Raw genomic sequence first — 12,313 nt, forward strand, 5'->3', positions numbered from 1 at the left:
GAGAGTTATCTGGGCAATAAATGCATGAATAAGGATTGTGACAATGAGTCACTGTTTGATTGTATGCCTCGGTGGAACAGATGCAGGTACCATTTTGCTGGGGATTGGTGTAGGGCAGAGTTCAAGATAGGTTATGGGGAGGCAGGATGCTTTTTTCAGAGCTTAACTAAAGACCTTTAGCCATAAGAAAGTTGTCAAGCTTCACTGGATTCACACTTCCCAAACAGGGTCAGTCTCTGGATGGAAGGATCTTGGAGCTGCTTAGCTAGGTGTGCCCTGCAGGGACTCTCTGCAGGATCCCACAAAGAAAGCCCAAAAAGTGTCCAAAGCACGTCCAAAACAGAGCCAGCTTCCATCAGACCCTCAGTGTTCAACCCTGCCCAGTGTCCTTATCCCCGTCACGTGTTGCCAGCTGGCTGTGCAGGATCCAGAGCCTGGCACGAGGCAGAGAGTGGTTGTGCTTTGGTGTTGCCATAAGGCTGTCAGCTCTGCCAGGACTTGCAGCCTGTGCCACAGCCCTGGAGCATTCCTAGGCTGTGCCCCTTGTGCCTGTGGCACCGCTGCACCTGAAGCTTGTATGTGGGCCCATAGCTGAGGGAGGGGATCCTGGGCAGGGGTCTTCATCTGGGGGTTAGAGCTGACATTTTGGTTCAGGAGGACCTTTTGTCTTGAACAGCTGTTAACTCCACATCAGGGCCTGGCTAGGGCTCGTGGGGCAACCCACAGTTTTGATGTCTGCTCTGAGGAAGAGGCTTGGAGTGGAGGACTCTGCATGCCTGATGAGGTGCCTCGGTTGAAATGTTTAGCAGTCATAAGATCTTAAGTCATTAGTTGCTCTTTAAAGCTCTGGCCTGGAATTTCTGATGGATGGTAGATGCCAGAAAGTGAAATTGCTCTTTTGATCAAATGAATCCTCCCAGTGTGTGAGGGAGTTACAAAACTTCATTGGCACCATTACACAACAAACAATTGCAGCTGGTTTGGGGAGAAGAGTCTCCACCCTGGAGTATGGTCTGTACCACTGCTCCACTCACGTTTTGCCAGGGACCGAACTGGATTTGCAGGTGCTTCTCTAGGTGAGGCTGTACAGGAGCAGGGGCTGCAGCCGACCTGCCTGAGCTTCTGGGCCTTCTGTGAAGAGGGCAACCAAACCTGGTGATGCAGATGTGGATGTAGCACTTGACCTTGTAAGGTTACATGGTATTTCATGAATATGAAATGAAGCTTACAGCTTATAGCTGACTTCTAGGACCCCATGTGTGGCCAGTACCAGGGGGGCTGGGGTGTCTCCTACACTGGTGGAATCACTGTGCTCCCCACGTTAACCCCATATCATTTATGGACGTCATTCTCATTGGTGCAGCGACCTCATCTTGGGGGATGATCCTCCCCCAGAGCTCTGAGCTGCCTGAGTCCCAGCAGGGAATGAACAGGGGGCAGAATCCCCGTGCGACTCGGAGCACAGGTGTTTGATGTGGCTGGCTTCCCCAGGGCCAGCCAAATTCCCACCAGCCACAGCATCGCTCTAACAGGACAAACAAGCAGTACCAACGTGGCAGCCCTGCCAGGTGTTTTGACACCAGGGGGTTGGAGGAGTTCATAGTGGAAAAACAAACAGCACCGACTGAAAAAAATGCTTTTCCCTTCTGTCTGACAGCTCTGGAAAAGGCAATGAACTGTCAGAGTCCAAAGGGCCACGAGGGTGTTAGGCCTTGGTAACTGATGAAATCGTATGGGCTGCTGATGACAGGACACAGCAGTCTAAGGGCACATTGCCCAACCCTCCTGGCATCTTTCTAGATCTGGAGCGACTCTTTTTCTAGGGCAGACCTGCCAAGGGTATCTAGCAAGGAAATGGCCGAGCTAATATGGCTTGCTGGAGTGAATGCCTTCAATCCAGCCTCAAAATGCAGGTCAGCATCTGTCTACAGCAGTCCTCTAGATTGTGATGTGAGTGTAAATATGGCATGAGTAAACTTTGCACACACACAGTCTGACTTTTCCCCTCTGTGCCTTATCCATGCAAGATCCAGGGAGATCAGGGAGCACCTTTATTTGCAGGACTTAAAATAATCCTTAGTAGCACTTAGTTTTGTGTAGGAGTACAAGACTGGAAAGTAACTCAGTGCATCAAGTCCAGGCACTGCAGGGCAAACTAACACCTTAAATAATCCAGTTAATTCATTTATCATGCTCCAGTTTAAAGCCATTTAGTTTTCCTGCCCCAGCTTCCCTGGCTGAAGGGTGACATCAGGATGTCAGTGTGCATCCATCCCTGCTGAGTGCCTGCACACCTCTTACTCTCTGCTGGACTGGCTTTGGATACGAGTTGAGTCCTTAACACATTTCACATCGCCTTGCTGGTTTATTATGGACTCGCAGCCTCAGAAGATTTGAGCTTAAGAGTTTGGAAATCCCTTCTGGAAAAAAACAAACGAATGAAACAAAATTACACAGGCCACAACAGCCTGTAAAATTTGACGCTCGTGCTTATCAGAGGTTCCATTCCAGTTCTTCATTCTGGTTTTGTATTAGCCTTATACTTCAAAAACTAAAAAAGACTCATGGCAAAAAATGAAAATGCTTTATTTCTACCAAGCCAGTAGTTGGTGAAGGTGAAACAGTTTCTGGCTGTTGTGGTGTTTTGCATGAGGCAGTGCCATAAACAGCATTTAGTGACAGCAGCCACCGACAAGAACCTGCAAAGTGACATGTAACATTCATGTAAAATAAGCTTTTCCTTGTCCTTGGGACTGTGGGCTTGAAAGCTCAGTAAATGTTTATTTACTATTTTATTCTTATTTAGAGTTTTGAGTATAAGAGTAATGATTCCCCTCTAACAGTCCTGTTCTCCTCTCCAAATCTGATTTTCTAGCTGCTTTATGTCTATCTTTCATGATGGTCCCTCATCCCCTTTGGCAGATCATGAGCCAAAGAACACAAAGGACATGAACTGCTCTCTTTTTTTGCAATTATTTGGGAAGGTTTCTTTTTTGTTGTTTTTTGGTGGTAGTGGTTTTTTATGTACCACAAGAGACGTTGTGGTTTGTCATTGTAGGATCTTGTTGTTTCTGACTCCTCAAAGAAGGGGCGATAACATCAGCAGACTGCTAGGGAACAACAGCATTTGATGTCTGCCACAGGGCTGGTTATGTGTCAGGGTACAGCTGTCCTGGAAGCTTCTACAGAGGTCCCCACTCCCCTCCATGAGGATCAGACCAGGTGCTCTGTTCTTTTCTGAAAGACAGGAGCAGGGAGTGTTTAATGTGGAGAACAAGCAGAGCATGCACAAGTCACTAGTGTGTGCACACAGCTGCAAAGCAGACACGTGATGGCACGGGTAATTACGGGTTCAGATCCACTTGCTGTTCAAGTGGGCATTTTCCACTCAGGTTAAGGCTTCCCGTGTGATCCAGCAGAGTCCCATCCACAAGCCCATTTCATTTACCCCTCTGCCCTTTCATGAGAAAGAGAGGCCAGGAGAGGGAGAGAAGAGAGGGAGAGGAAGAGACACTGCTTGTGCTGTGAGCATGTCCCAAAATCTGTAGCAAGCCCTGAAAACTTCAGGCTTCTCTTGGTGTCAGTCAGGCCCCTCTCCACTGAGGCTGGTGGGCACATGTCAGCCCTACAATAGCAGATGTAAAATAAAAATCAGGGCCCAGGTCTGAGGATCACTGCCCTTCCCAGAGGGGGAAAAAAAAAAAAGAGTTCTCCCAGTGCTACGCCCTTCCTTTCCAACCTCTCCCCTAAAACCAGGTTACCCAATTCCAATATGATTTACCTCACAGCTGCCACTTTGAAATGCTTTCCTCCTGTCATCCTTGTCTACCCCTTGCTATTAACCACTCTGTCACATGCCTTGCATGGCATGACTTAACCATCTGAGACTTTGGACTCGATTTACATATATAAACAAATAAAAAAATACATACCTGCAGTTGCTGTGGCCAGCTGCCTGAGCAGTAGCTGCATTCCTAGATCATGACATTTGACAGGGACACAGATGGGACTTGCCTGAAGTGCTCCTCGCTGAGAGCCATTGGCAGCAGCCAGTGCCTCTGCTCTCACAGAGGTATAAATCCAGCCAGGTCTGTGCCTTCTTGTGCAAGAAGCTTGCATCTGCTCCAGCACATGGCCCAGGAAATGCTGCCAGTGGTGAGGGAGTGCCTGGGAATGTCCATGCAGGAGCTGAGGTGCAGCTGTATCCCGGTCATACACACCAGGCCTGGTCCCGAATCCCATCTCCATCCGACAGCTTGCAATGGGAAAGGAGAATTGCAAGGGCAGGATGGGGGAACAGATAGATGTCAAACCCTGACTTCCTTTAAATAATCAGCAGCCTCCCTTTGCCTTCTGCACGTGAGCGAAAGCCTCAGCTCTGTTGTCTCTGGTGAGAGCCAGGTGCAGCCATGGCCCAGGGACCCACTTTGTCCCTAGTGCCGGAGCGTGGCACCTCAGCTGCGAGCCCCGTACAGCCTCCTTGCTGCCACGGGCACTGCCAAACATCCTGCTAGTTTAGTTTCATCTGCAAATGTCAAAGCTTAGCTCCTGTCTTGAAAATTTTGGCAAAAACAGTTCCTGGTATTACAGACCCCAGCTGAAGGTGGCTCAGAGGAACCCAAAAATCTCTGGACACCTGTTGCCCTGACAGAATCCAGACATTTCTTCCTTGAAGTCCTAAGGGAAAGAAAGGTATAGTCAAAGCCCTGCTTTGTCTCAAGGGCACGTTAAATGCTCAGCCCTTCCTGTTGAGGGATTTTGGGTAGGACATGTGAGGAGCTAAGGTTAATAAATGATCAAACACGCTGTTAACAGTTAACATTTCTTGGCACCGCGTGAAAACCATCTCTAGCTCCTGTGGCAGGAACGAGAATGCCCACATGTTTTAAGTCAGGCATGTGTTTAAACACTTGAGTCAATTAAAACTCCAGGGCAGCACAAGTTTCATTAATAATAATCCAGTGTTTCACCACAGGATACTCTAATTGTTCCTCATGGGGATCCCAGGGACAGAAGATTAACCTTTTAAGAAGCTCACACGATAACATTCAAAGCACTACTCAAAATGATAATGAATTGCCTGTTCATCTTGTAGACTTTGATGACAGCGACCAAAACAATGCACGTCGGGTAGCTGGTCTGGGGGGCAGACTTCCCCTGGATTACAACAAAGTTTTGGATAACAATTTATCACGGTTTAGTACGTCACAATGCCTCGCTTTTCCAATTCAATATTCATAAGACCCTCGGGAACTTTGCAACCCAATAATTAAGCCTCTCTGCTCTGTTGGGAAATAAGCATGTAGGAGCAGCACAGCATCTCAGCATAAGCCAGGAAAAGCCCAGATGATTGATGTGATTTGGGAAATCCCACGTTTAGATGGCCTTGGTGCCCAATCCCAGGAGGCAGCTTGAAACTTTATCCAACGTGGGCCTCCTTGCCACGTGATAACTGTGCAGGAGGCACTGCCTGTGAAATTAAAACAGCAAATTAAAGCAACAGAGATCACCCAGAGAGATGAAGACTGTCCCAGAGACACCCGAGGAACACTCTGTAAGCCAGGATTTGTTCTCTTCATCTAACCCACAGCCACCCTGGCCTTCTCTCCTCACTGTGCCGCTTATGACTCAAACACCTTTAGCCAGGAACCAAGCAGGAAAGCTGTCTGGAGCCGGCGTGCAACCACACAAGAGACCAGTGTGTGGAATCACGGGAGCACTCACCCATCCATGGCACCAAGAGAACGCTTGGTGTGCCAACAACTGCAGCTCAGCATCTTAGCAAAGTAATTAACTCTCCCCAAAATTCAGGATAAACACACGATAGAAAGAATCTGATAGGGAGCATATGTGACAGAAAGCAGATGAGGAGATGGATGCAGCCTAGGTGAAGGGTGATGGTGGGTTATGCTGGAGGGGTTGGCAAATGGTACCCTTTCCATGTGCTGGTCAGCCCTGGTTTCTATGTGCCATGTTACCCTGAATAAAGAGGCCTTCCTGTTCAATCCTCCTTAGGATCTGTCTTTATGGGTGGGCGAGGCCAGGAGCAGCTGAATCAGAAGCCGTCTCTGGAGCCCTTGGGCTGCATCCAGCGGAGGAGCAGCTGCCTGCTGGGCTGCTCATAACGGGAGGGGCAGCCCCTGGAAGCAGCAGCAGCAGCAGCAGCAGCAGCAGCACCCCGACGTGTCAGCACAAAACAGCCGGGCACCTGGCTCTGGTGACTCACTGTGACAGCAAACGTGCCCTTCTGCGCTGAGAGCCGCCGTGGGGATCAGGCCCCAAAGGCCAGTGGCCGCTGTCCCCAGGGCCACCTGGCCTGCTGCCATCCCTGCCAGCCAGGGGCCTGCACGGGGCTCTGCCTGGGCCAGCGCCACAGCACCGGGAGCACAGATGTTATCCCAGGGCAGGTTAAAGCCGGACAGAAAGTCAGCATTAAAGACAGATGTGAAGATAAAAACGCTCAGATTTCCATCGATTTGCTTTGCCACATCATTCGCAAAAGCTCTTTGATCTTGACTCATCTGTTGCTATAATTACTGAGCGATGGTTGATGCAAACACGCTTCCCACCGCGCCTGGGTCACTGCAGCGAGGACTCCTGATCGAGGGCTGACCCAATCCTGCGCTCCCGTTCCTTCTCAGCTCAAAGGGCTTCACACTGAGGCTTTTCTTTGCTTTGGAGATCAGAACTTGTTGACTGGCAGGCAGTTAGCTCTCTGCCATCCCTATGGAGCAGGCACCGGGCAAAGAGGCGCTGCTACAGGGGCAGGCTCTAGAGAGAGCTCGTCGCGGGCAGACAAGATGCGGAGCCGTGCCTGGGGGTAGCTGAGGATCAGACAGTTGGGGTGCTTATCTGTGGGTGATCACTTCACCTTTTGATGTTCCCTGGCTGCTGTTTGGACAAGCCCATTCGGGAGCTGTTCCAGAAAAGCCTCTCCACTTTACGGTTTTAGCAGAGTAAGGCAGGACCTGATCCTTGATGTAAACACACCTTCAATAAAACAGGTGCATTTTATCTCCTGCAGTTCCCTGCCTCCAGCAGCCAGGTCAGTCCTGTGCTCCCTCTGCTCCCTCTGCCTGCCTGTGGCATTCCTAGGGACAGGCTGCAGCTTGTCCAAGGTTCCTTTGATGCTGCCTGTGCAGGCTGCAGAGGATGAGTCGGTGCTGGGGACAAAATGCTGCTTCATGGAAAAGGGAGAAGGGAATTCACTGGCAGCAGGGGTGACAATGGGAGAAGCCCCTAACCTCCTGAGGACCAGAGAGAAAGGAGGGACTTTAAAGATGGTGTCTCCCCTGAGCATGCTTGCAGACGTGCAGGGGCAACAGGGATGCCACTGCCTTTCTCCAGTCTGGTGGGTGACATCCTGCTGTTTAAAGTGAAAGGCTGCCTTGGTCCTACAGGATCCTTCTGTCCTTTCTTTCTCTCCATGCCAGTAGCAGGAATGAACTCAGAGGCCCTGAGTCATGGGCAGCCACATCAGCCCAATCCTGTGTCCTCTGGTTTTAAAAAACTCTACCTAGAGCAGGTCTCTTATCTATATTCAAAGGCCAGTTGAACCAAGTAAGCCATTGCCAGTTGGAAAGGGCTTTTTATTGATTTACCAGTTTCCACTTTGCCATATCAGTGATTTCCATTTTCACTTGTCCTTCTCATCCATGGAGTTTCACTTGTTCCTGGGGCAGTTACAGTCAGCTTCCAATATCTTAGCAATTGCCACAGGGTGATTTAACTTAACCAATTAACGTAACGAGTAGCACACAGGAAATGAGAGGAGAAAATATTTATGGGAAATGGAATTTTTGAGGAACAGGCCACTTAGTGAAGTTTGTCTCAGATGCTCTGCTTGGAGGTTCTTTTGCTTATATGTCACACAATTTCTTAGGCAGGAGATGGAGCAATTTCCCTGTATATGTAACTGTCAGTTCTTTGTAATAGAACCACAAAAGGGGGTCAAGTGGGAATGCTGACTTTGAAAGGCTGAGATTTCAGGAACTGAAGATCAGTGTGGGAAGTTTTGCTGTTGCACTGATGATACAAATTTAAAGAAGAGCCTTTACCAGGTTTCTTTTGCAATGGATCAAAAGCTGACTAGCTCATTCCAGTGGGTCAGAGTCCAAAAAGGCTGCAGCTTGTCCCAGGCCTCCAGACATCCTTGACACCCTCAGCCCCGAGCACCAGTGGTGCCCAGGCCGGGTTCATCTGCTCATCAGGCAGCCTTTTGCTCATCAGCCAACCATACTCTTGTATGGGGCATTCTCCCTCTTTCTTCCCTTCAAGTATCCTTTACAGAGGCACTGCTCCCCTTCCCTTATCCTAACTCCAAAGGATACCTGTAATTTTCATTAATTTCTATGTGTTGAAATTTGCTTTCACAATTAGGTTTATTACCGTCTCATCTCTTGCATGCAATACATCGTTTCTGCCTTTTGACAAAAAAAGTATTGTCACCATTGTCAAATTGAAACCCACCGATGTTATGGCAACAAAGCAATTGCACTGTGAGAGATTCCTGTTCTGTGGGAAATGGACAGCTCAGGAGTTTTGTTCCTGTCCAACCATGGAAAAAAGTTACAAAGTACTGCTGATTGAGAAGAGACTGGAGTGACAATTAACACAAATGATTCCCTAGCTAATGGGAGGTGCTCTCTGGAAGGAAGGAACACCTGAGACCTCTCATACCTGAGAATAGCTCAGCACTCATCACTGAACTGCTGAGGGATTCCAAGCTCCATGTGACCTGTGGCCCATCGGCCTGGTTAGCAGCTCCTGGGTGGGAAGGCAAGTGGAAAAGTACTGCTGAGGTGCAGTTCCCTCAGCTCCTCCTCAAGAGCCAATGACACCTGGTATCCTGCATTTCCCAAGCGTCCTGTGTGCTAGGGAGGGAGCTCTGCCATGGCTGCAATAGATGGAGCTGATAACGCGTGCCCACGGCTCCTACCGGGAGCAGGGCACGAGAGGCATGGCTCAGGGTGGCAGCACCAGGAATTCTGTCACCTCTGCTTGATCTGCCTTGATTGCAGAAAGGATCAAAGCATCTACAAATAGTCCTTATGAAGGACTGGAAGGAATACTGGGTTTAGGTCACAAAACAAGCAATTATGTGCCAAAAGGAAAATGCCCAAATGTTCTCAATGCATTATTGCTTTTTGTAAGTTCACCTTCATGGTGCGTCACTTTCAAAGGGTCAGTCATATTTCCAAAAGACACATGTTTCTGGATTACACTTAATTGTATAATTAAGGGAATTGGGAATGTGGTGGGCACGGGGCCAGGAGCCCCTGGGTGTCCTTCCCTAAGGTGTGACTTTCCTTGCTGCTCTGCCCCAGAGGCAGCACAGCTCTCCCGGGCTGCCGAGGAGCCAAGCATTCTGCAAGGAGTAACACTGACCGGGAGAGAGGTGAGGAGCAGCCCATTGTGAGCCCTCTCCCCGGAGCCTTCTTGTGTTTAATGAGGCTTTTCTGGTAGGAAGCAAAGCAAAGAACCCCCCAAGCCGTGGGGAGAGTCCTGACGGCAGGAAGGAAGTGATTAGACGGTGACATTCAGAGCTCCCACTCGTAGCCAGCCCTTCCCTAACAAAAGGAAGTGTTCCTGCTTTGAAGTTTATTTGGAAAGCTTTAAAAATACTTACTAATTGAGGAACACTTTGCAATGTAAATATGCTCCCTAGGTACACTAAGAATTAGATAACAAGCTCATAGCCCTTTCAGGAGCACAGCTTGTCACTGCCAGAGCCTCCCTGAGAGGCCTTGGGTCATCCTTTTCCCTTATTCACAGTGAGTGGCGTGCTGCTCAAGCAGACATTCAGGCCCGGTGAAATTCCATGCCAGGGAGGAAAGTATGGGCCTGTTGTCCCAGCCAGCTTCCTCCTTGGGAGTATTGTCCATATTTGCCTTATCTGTAAAATACCCACCTCCAGGTGTTGCCCTGTAATCTTTCCAGCTTTTGGATCTCTGTAGAGGAATAGTAAAGGTGGGAGCAAACATGTTTTATGTAAGCAGCAATCCTTGAGGCATCCCGGTCTGGTTCTACCAATAAATGTAGCCTTCCTTTCAGCTCATGGAGACAATTCCCTCTGCACATCCCTCAGCCAGCCCTGAGTGCCCTGTGTCAGACTGTGACCCAGCTGTATAGAGAGAGGCTGGCTGGCAGCAGCGCTCCTTTGACACTTGCGTCATGCTGAAGTGACTCAAGGAGGTCAGGAGCAGGTCTCCAGTGTGTAGAGAACCTCCTCTTCAGAGGAAACCGGTCACAGGAGATAGCAAGGGCTGCTTTTTCACTCACTCGATAATGCCACTGTAGAACTAAGAATGCACGTCATGCACATTCAGTCATTTGCAAATAATCGATCTAAAGTAAATCTTCCAGTTACTTTTCCTTCAGGTGTAGACAGCTTCCAGCTCCTGGCTGGGTGGGGGATTTCCTGTCTGCGTTTGGTTTGTACCTTTTCCAAGGCCTGCGGTTTGCCAGCTGCTTTGTGCCTCCCATTAACACCTGCTGCATGCTGAACTCGTTTCTAATTTTATGACCGGGGGAGTGAGGCCAGCCTCCTGCGACTGGCAGAATCTATCCTGGCAGCTGGGTCTGGGCCTCCTTCTGCCTGCTGTGAAGCCAGAGGGCTTGCTCGCTTTTGTTTTGCCAAAAATTACCTCGAGAGTATAGAAAGGGAAAGCAAATAGAAAGGGAGCAACACGGAAGCACGACTTCCAGGTTCTCTCTGTTCATCTGCCAGCGGGCTATGCAGAGCTGTGCATTCCTCTAGAGTGTACTTTGCCCCTTGGTCTCCAGGTCTGACACCTTTTGAGATAGAAGCCATCTGAAATGGGGATTTCCATTGCTCTTTCTTTCCTGAGGAGCCTGGGACTTGGGGCATTCTGTGGGGGCCTAGATAGGTGCAAGACATACACACACACTCCTGGAAATGTGGCTGGAAAAGCAGAGAGATGCAGGGAGAAGCTGAGGGTGGGCTCCTCTCGCAGGTCCAGGTCACAGGCACCAGATGTGAGCAGACAGCTGAGGCAGCTGCAGGGCTCCAGCTCACACACACACACACACACACACTGGTGAATGTCAGGCACAGCAGGCACCTGGAAACAGCAGGAAACACGCCTTTGGCAGCATCCTCCAGGGAGAGCAGTGCTGCTTTCCACTGCTGGCATAGGAGGGGCTTTGGGAAAAAGCTGCTGTCAATCCTGTCATCTTCTCAGAGATGGACAGATGTGCTACATTGTCCATCCTGTTAGGATATCCTGACACTTCACCTGGGACATTCTTCAGGGAAATACAGAAAAAAGCCCTAAAAAAATCTGCAAGTGACAGGTATTTGTAGACAGGTTAAACAGTGAGTACATGAGAAGCAAATATTTTGGCTAAGGACCTGTGGCATTCCCAAGCAACAGGGAATAAGGCAGTCATGTTACCTGCTGAATCACAAGTCTGCTCCTCTGATGAGGAGCTGGGAGCACCACCAGGAGCATTAAACAGGAGCTGAAGGTTGGAGAAAATTTCCACATAACCACCCCATTGTAAAAGCTGCGTTGCAAGGGTAAAAGCAGAAATGGGGGAAAATTTCTCACTCGTTCTTTTCTGCTTTCTATTGAGGTCAACGCAGGAGATTTCTAGAGCAAAGGGCAGAGTGACTCAAGTGTACATGAAACTTTGCCGGGAAATTGTCTCAAGTCCCACAGTGCTGACATCAGAGCACTTCACCCCGAGCACTGGGTCCTCACACGCTCTGTGTGCAGGGCAGGGGCACTCAGCTTTAGGTGCCCAGGTCAGGGACTGTAGGGATGATGCAACCAGTGCACAACCAGTTCTCAGCTTGGGCTAAAGGGCACCTGATGGAGCCACGCTAAGTCCAGACACTGCTGTGGACTTGGAGAGCACACCATAAATGAGGAAAGTGGAGCCCCCATGGCTGCCTGTTTGACAGGGACCATAAATGAGGATGAATGGAGCCCCCATGGCTGCCTGTTTGACAGAACCATAAATGAGGATGAATGGAGCCCCCATGGCTGCCTGTTTCACAGAACCATAAATGAGGAGAAGTTTCACAGGAATGGGAATGTCTCTGCCAGCGAGAGCCCTGAGTGACAGGGTCCCTGCAGCTGAGTGTGCTCAGAGTAGAAGCCTTGTATGAGTTGCCCAAGAATTGCCCCCGTGGTTCCCAGTGAAGCACATAGCGTGTAAGATAACATCAGCTGCAGACAGCTGATGACAAGGTGAGTGTGTAGGTGTCTAAGAGGTTTTAAAAAAAACAACAGAGGAAGTTTGTTCTCATCCAAGCGGATTTCCTGGAGCGGTGAGTGACATGTTT

General features: G+C 49.4%; 1 long non-coding RNA gene across 1 annotated transcript; it reads right to left on the reverse strand.

The window, feature by feature from the left end:
* Positions 1–2,562: 2,562 nt before the first annotated feature.
* LOC107203164 lies at positions 2,563–4,763 on the reverse strand. Its single transcript, XR_001521031.2, has 2 exons — positions 3,933–4,763; positions 2,563–3,237 (listed from the first exon to the last, which is right to left on the reverse strand). It is a non-coding gene; the product is annotated as an uncharacterized LOC107203164 (long non-coding RNA).
* Between the last annotated feature and the right edge of the window lie 7,550 nt (positions 4,764–12,313).

The sequence above is a fragment of the Parus major genome, chromosome 4, assembly GCF_001522545.3.
Source record: "Parus major isolate Abel chromosome 4, Parus_major1.1, whole genome shotgun sequence".
NCBI lineage: Eukaryota > Metazoa > Chordata > Aves > Passeriformes > Paridae > Parus > Parus major.